Source organism: Myxine glutinosa, chromosome 2, assembly GCF_964187855.1.
Source record: "Myxine glutinosa chromosome 2, kmMyxGlut1.1, whole genome shotgun sequence".
Classification (NCBI taxonomy): domain Eukaryota; kingdom Metazoa; phylum Chordata; class Myxini; order Myxiniformes; family Myxinidae; genus Myxine; species Myxine glutinosa.
This window is the reverse complement of record NC_136262.1, coordinates 54,177,675-54,185,531: the sequence shown is the minus strand read 5'-3', so window position 1 is coordinate 54,185,531 and position 7,857 is coordinate 54,177,675.

Sequence of the window (7,857 nt, the reverse complement as noted above, 5' to 3'; positions counted from 1 at the left end):
GCAGAGTCTGGTGAGATTCAGGGCACTGACTGTAATTGAGGTGTAAGGTTTTTTTGTATACAGTGTTAAGGCTTGTGCAGGAAGGACTTTGAAACACAGAACGGATCAGGATGTAACAGAATGAAACGAGCAGTAGAAACTGAAGGGGGCAAGGGGAGGACACCAACAGCAGGGCTGAAGGACAAAACAGATGGAGACTTAGAGAAAAAAGTGATGTGGGTAAGAATGAGGGCTAGGGGAGGACACGGGGGGGGGGGGGGGCGGTGAACAATATGGATACAGAAGCAAACTCTCAATCATAGAAGTGGAAGGAAAGACTGGAAATGTGGAAAGAGGTGGGCTTGGGGAGGGTTAATTGGGGGTAGAAAATATTCTGGTTGTGAATGATAGATGATCTCAGATGGTGGTTAACAGCTGTCTTGAAGGCCTGGAAGAAAGAATTTGATTGAATAGACTGATATTGTTGTTGTTGTTGTATAGCTCCAGACAGTTCTCTCGAACAAGCCCGCGGCACAGAGACAGACAATTTATCTCGCAGGACCAACCCAGAGATCCCCCACATCGAGGATGATGTACCGCCGCCTTCACGAGAGAAAGAGAGAAAGAGAAAGAGAAAGAGAAAGAGAAAGAGAAAGAGATTGGGGGAGTCCAACCACCGCGAAGAAGCGTCCCCGATAGTTGTAGACTGAAGAAGTTGTTTCCACAGACGGGGGCACAAAAAGAAACGAATGAATGGAGGTGAGTAGTGATTCTGGATTCTGGGAGTTTCACCAGAAGGAGGATACTGGCAGACTGAGTGTGCCCTGCAGAAACCGTGGTAGGGGTGGGCGGCAGGGCATGGAGAGGGCAAAGGGTGCAAGCCTGAAAGGAGGCGGTAGAATACAGAAAGACCAGCGACATGTCTGTGACGTAAAAGTGATAGGCCAGATATTTCAATTATTTTGAAATAACTCAGGTTTTCAATCAGTAAGTAAACTCTGCTCTTGGTGTAGTTTGCATGGATTGAAATGCAAGTCTGAAATGTTTTGAAAGACACAGATGATCCACAAATTTATGATGGTTTCTTTTCAATGTTGGTTGGTAAGCAGTGGTCATTCATACGTTATATTTTGAGAGTCTTGTGGAACATGCTTTGCCCCAACAATATTATACTCTAGGTTGAGTCGAAGAGTTTTACTCTGATGCAATGTTACTTCAGAGCTTATTTGGGATAAGGACAGGTACCATGAAGATTTAAAGAGAACGGCTCTGTACTTGCATCAAATTGAGGCCTCGGCAACCATCAGTATGCACGCCGATCATGGAGTAAATGGTTTGAAGCACATTGAACTGCAGTGGATCAAAATCCTGGCAAATCAACCAGAAAGCCAAAGTGGCAATTGGAGGCATTTTAAGAGTCAAGTCTTTATCCAAAGGCCATAAATTCTCACGGAGCTGAGGGCAAAACTTTTGGAATTGTGCATCTCAATCAATGAGGAATTGCATTGTGAATGATTTCACTGGTCGGTTAGAGGAGGAAGTGCATGGACAAAGTGGTGGTCACATTGAGGATGTTGTTCCTCACGAATCAATCCCCAAAGAACATTGTTCGTATCCGACGAATGCATTTTTGCTGAACGTACGTTAAAACTTTTGGATCGTAACTGCAAATTTGTCGTCATTTTGTGGGCCAACCTGTACGGACCCTTATGCGGGTACCCTCTCAAGAACCTTATGGGTTGGCCTGTTTGGTGTTCCCATCTGAGAACACAGCTCATGATGCTGTGACCCCAGGTTCAACTCCAATTGATTGTTTCCATTTCCTATCTACCCACAAGGGCAAGTTCCAAGGGCCTGAGACAAAAGAGAAAAAACTGGGGCTTTCGGGGGCACATGTGAGGGGCATTAAAAAGTTTCAAGAGCTGCATTAAATAAGGTCAAGTTTGATGTTTTCTTTTGGTTTTTAATTTAAGTGACAGGTCAAGTTTGATGTATGAGAAGTTAGGAAACTATAAGGGATGATTGAAAGCTTTAACTTAATGATTTGTCAAAAAAACACACACACCTGGGAAGGTCCAAAAAGGAAGCCAGTCTCTCTTTGATCACAATTTTCTAACCTTCGACATTGGTCCTTGCACAATTGTAGCTTGGAACAGCTTACAACCAATTTCAGGCAGTGAGCCCGTGCAGTAGAAAATTGCCTTAGGAGAAACACGTAATGAGAAAAGTGAAGTGTCGTACGACTTGATCATGTGATAGATAAAACAGTTTTGTGATATAATTTGTGCTTGTTTCACCATTATATGGCTGAATAAACATTCGAGTGCATTACATCAAAGTTTAATTGAGGTCAGATTACAATCGACCAACTAAGATTACTCCGGGCCTGTCTGTTCCAGAGGGTGACACAGTTGGATTCAAACTCACCACCTTTTCCATTTCAATGAGACAACTCTGGCCATTAAAACAAGGGCATTGGAGGGACAAGTGAAGGTAAAGGCCATGGGAGATATGGCAGCTGGCTGCTCAGAGGGATAGGCCGAGGCTGTTAGCCTCCCAGCGACAGACAAATTAAATTTCACGTTTCACCAAAAATCCTGGCACTGCCAAAAGTAGGAACACTCACCGCATGTGGGATCTGAGCCTCCGAAGGCATGCCAGCCAAAAGAATGGCAGGAAGGTGAGGCAGAGGCAAAGGCAGTAAGGCACTTGAAATGCAAAAATAAGTGCCGAATGCAGTAAACATTGAAGTTGAAAGGTCAATTCCACAGGGGTATGTTGTCTGCCACGACGATTCGTACCAATGCGGGACTGTTCACCTTGCAGTTCAGTGGCAGTTCCAACAGCTGGCCGAAAGTGTTATTCTTCTTTCAATCAAGGTTTCACTGGGGCACCCTGTGCTGCTTAAACATTCAAACATCTCCCACCTTCTCATCATGTATTCCATTTTCAAGAATAAGATATTCTTCTTCTTGTGTATGCCTGCCAAAGTAATGACATAATTAGTCAGTGCTCACAGAACACTGGACCAGGAACAACATAAGGTTGCCATCTCCCACCCCAAGAACAAGATGACAACATGCCGGTTGAATAGACCTGGTTCATTTTGCAACGGTGTTTGATGTATAAGCTCAAGTAACACCAATAAATAATGCATTGATACTCAATCTTAGATCGCTAGTCAATTGACTGATTGATCAAATACATCCGGGAAAGACAAAAATGGTTGCACCACAGGCCCGTGCATTCAGATGATGGAAATGGTGGCGGAAAGCCTCGCATTCTGTATTCTCCTTTAACCAGGTAATTACTGCAGCAAAAGCAAAGGGTTCTGCCTGCCCGGCCATGAAACTCGAAGCAGAAAGCAGGTGTGGTTTCGCTGCACGATCCAAGCAGAGCATCTTATAATGACACCATCCATCTTGGCTCCGCCTGTCTTAGTAATAATATCCAAAACACCTCACAATGTTAAAGGTCACCTAAAAAAGCGAACAAAACATGGCCTATAAATCCTCTGTCAGACACTTTGTTCACTAAAATCCCTATACTTCAAGCAGTATACCAGATTATCCAACTTTTAAAGAAATATGTGGATTCATGGCAACAACAACAACAAAAAAACAAAAAAAAAACATTGCATATATTATACTGTATTGTGGATTTTTCAAGAGCCTTGATTATTATATAATGTGTGGGGATGTGAATAGCATGTAACTATTGTCATGTCCCTGGGATTAAGACCCCAAGAGGATGAATGGCCAAAACGAGCTTTACTCCAAGGCGTATACCCAACTTGGCGGTAGTGACACATGCGGAAGGTTCGAAGTCTTATCTGATCGGGAACACACGCAGGGGTTATCCGAACCCACAAACACAAAGACGGGACAGCAAAATCCACAATACAAGAAAAGTAAGATTTGACAAATAATGATTTAATGAAAATAAATGCAAATAACAATGAAAGGTGAGGTAAAAACGAAAATTCCTAATTGAGACATTTCCATTCAGACTCGTATACAAACAAGGGGAAAATGAAAGTAAAATAACCATCTTTAGAGGCCATTGCTCGCCACAGAGCGTAAACCATAAACTGGGCGTAATGCCTTAAAAATGCCTTAAAATGAAGACAAACACGGTCTTCGCCAACGGCGCGTTTTCAGTGACGTATGCGAGAATACGTTCCCTATCATGAATGATGGTCGATACCGTTGACCGTGGTAGCCCTAATGCATGCGCTATCACCGACACTTTTTCACCTTTTTCATACCCTTTAATCAGATTTAACTTATCTTCCATCGTAACCACATTACGCTTGGAAACACTAGCACTATCCTTCTTAGGACCCATGGCTAACACAGACACAATAAAGGAATAATCACAAAAATAACAGCGAAAGGCAAAGCAAGCACGCAACTGCAGCACAGGACAAAATGCATATGGCGTCGCCTTTGTTTTGAATGAGAACCAGCAGCTACACATACGTATACTGTATGTACATTTTAAAAATATTTTTTATGTGCTTTTTATTGTATTTTAAATTGTTTTTTTTAGCTTCTTTTATTGTTAATTTTTATGTACTATTTTATTTATTTTAAATATATTTTTAAGGAAAAATCAATTTTTTTCATGTCCTCCTATTATGATGTAGGAGTGACGTAAAGTCACACATAATGACGTTCGCTGAACTGAAATTTACTCTGGAAGAGTGGCGTAAAGTCGGATTTGACGTAGGTCGAAATGGCATAAAACAGAGTATTGCTGTATTCCAAAAATGTATAGTTTTGCTAATCTCCAAAATTTTTGAACGAAAAAACATGGTGAACCTGACTAATAGTCATGAATTAGCTTCCTTCACCTCGCTACTGGCAGTTTGTCCCACTCTTCTTGTGCAAACTGCTTCAGTTCTCCCAGATTTGAAGGGTGCCTTCTCCCAACTGCTGTTTTCAGATCTCCCTACAGGTGTTAAATGGGATATATATCTGGACTCATTGCTGGCCACTTCAGAACAGTCCAATGTTTTGTCTTGAACCATTCTTGGGTGCTTTTTTAAGTGTTTGGGGTCATTTTCCTGCTGTAAGACCCATGACCTTCGACGGAGACCCAGCTTTCTGACACTGGGTTGAACATTGCGCTCCAAAATGCCTTGGTAATCTCCTGATTTCATGATGCCATGCACACATTCAAGGCACCCAGTTCCAGAGGCAGCACAGCAACCCCAAAACATCACTGAACCTCCTCCATGTTTGACTGTAGGGAAGGTGTTCTTTTAATTTAAGGCTTCATTTTGTTTTCTGTAAACATAGAGATGATGTGCTTTACCAAAAATCTCTAATTTGGCCTCATCTGTCTACAGGACATTCTCCCAGAAGGATTTTTGCTTGTTCAGGTGTGTTTTGGACTAACTCCAGGTGGGCTTTCTTATGTCTCTCTCTCAGCGGTGGGATCCTCCTGGGTCTCCATAGAATCCCCTTTCATTGAGTTGGTGAGGGATCGTGCGAGTTGAAACTCTCGTACCTTGTGTCTGAAGGTCAGCTTGAATCTGTAATGCAGTTTATCGAGGTGCTTTCTCCACCATTTGAACAATCCTTCGCTGCCATCTTTGATCAAGTTTTCTCTTGCGGCCACACCCAGGGAGATTGACTACAGTGCCATGGGCCTTAAACTTCATGATAACATTGCGTATGGTGGACACAGGAACATCAAGGTCTCTGGATTTTAAATTGTCCATGCTTGGCTACTATCTTGTGTCTGACCTCCTCAGACAATTCTCTGGTTTTCTTTCTTTTCTCCATGCTCATTGCATTACACACAGTGACACAAAACAGCAGAATGACGCCTTTTCTCCATTCAAACTGGTTGAATGAGTGATTTTTATATTGCAGGTACCTGCAACTCACCACAGGTGAGTTCAATTCCAAAGTAAAGGAGAATCACCTGCTTGAAATCAAATTATTTCAAACAACTTCTAAAAGGTGCCAATAATATTGTCCGGCCCATTTTAGGATTTCTGTGCAGAATAAGCTAAGATTTAGTAATTTTTTCAGCTTTTTTGTTTTGTTCCGCTGCAAACCAATGAAATACACATGTGGATACCAAAATATTTTTTAATTTCACCAATTTTCTGGAAGAAATGGTGCATGCATTATTTGAAAAAGTGCAAGGGTGCCAATATTTTTGGCCACAACAGTATAAAAGGGAGCGGGAGAAAAGGGGGTCAGAGAGAGGGAAATACAACAACAGTAGGGAACATGGACATCAGGAGATCTGTGGAAGACAGAGGGCCATGGTGGGGTTCTTGGAATACAAAGATGGACAATACAGGGGCTGTCAGGAAAGAAAACAGGGAATTTGAAGGAGGTGGGTTTTGGGTGTATTAACCAGGGTAGAAAACTTCAAGGCTTTGGATGGGGGAAGATATGAGATGGTGGTGAACAGCTGTTTTAAAGACCTTGATGGAAGAGTTCGATTGAAGAGAAAGTGAGAGTTTGTTCCAGACGCAGGAAAAAAGAGGAATGAAAGAGTGAAGGTGAGCAGAGAGTCTTGATTTTGGCAGTTCCACCAGAAGAGGGTTGCTGGCCGATCTTTTGCAACCTGTAGGAATATTTGGGGGACAGAGCACAGACAGAGCTGGGGGAGCAAGGCTGGAGAGGAGTCAGTAGAAGACAGAAAGACCACCAACCTGCCTGCGGTGAGTGAGTGAAAGGCCCTCAGAATCAGCTTCATCGTGGGACGTACCAATGATTCTAAAAGCCTTGGTTTCTACAGTGTGAAGCCCAGCTAGGTATGAGGCAGGAGCACCAGCCCAGAGAGAGAGCAGTGCTCCATCAAGCTGCAAATGAAAGCTTTGTATGTTGTGAGAAGCTCAACAGTGCCAAGAAAGGACTTCGCATGACGGAGAATGCCCAAACGGCGACTGCCTTTGTAGGCCAGCTCGGAAATAAAATATGGCTTTCCCAGGAAAGATCATGGCAGATAGTGAGACCCAAAAGCTTGAGTGATATACTGTAACTTATACGAGAGGATTGTTGAGAAAGTAGATGGGAGGGTTTTCCAGATGGTCTTTTTGGATAGACAATGTGAGAGTGTGAGATTTGTCAGGATTGAAAGACATGTTTCACGTGCTTGACCGGTTTGTGATTTTATCCGGGTCTGCAGAGAGTGAAGAGGCTTCTGCCTGCCGATCTGAGGGATGAGAGATGGAGCGCCAAAGAATGGAGTCATCAGTAAAAAGATAAAGAAGATTTTCCAGAGAGGCGGAGAGATCATTGATTAAGATTAGAAAAAGCACAGGGCCCAGAACACTGCCTTGAGGAACTCCAGCCTGGACAGGAAGAGAAGATGAGAGGATTCCATTTAGAGCAACACATTGACTATGACAGGAGCGGAAGTACATGAGCCATGAGTAGAGATTTCCATGGATACCATAGGAGGAGAGTTTGGTGATCAGGGCAGCGTGTCAGACTATCGAAGGCATGAGATATGTCCAGGGAGATGTCTCCGATTTCCTGTCCGGTGTTGAGGTCTTTCATCCATTGTTGACACAGCAGAAGCAGCATGTCTGGAGTAGAGTGGCCTAGTCTGAACCCAAATTGATGATCTGAGATCAAGCCATTGGAGATTGGAGAAGAGGAAATTAAAGTGACTAGGGCATGCCCGTACTATATCTATATCTAAAATTATATCCCCCCCCTCTATTTACATGAAATGGTTTGGTCCAAAGCGAACGGCTTGCGAGTGGTGACAATCCCCCCCCTCTATTTACATGCAATGGTTTGGTCCAAAGCGAACGGCTTCCGGAGTTTGGTAAAGAAATCGCCATCGCGTGCACAAACGCGCAGGAAAGCGAATGAATCGCAAATTCGTTTTTATTAGTTGTAA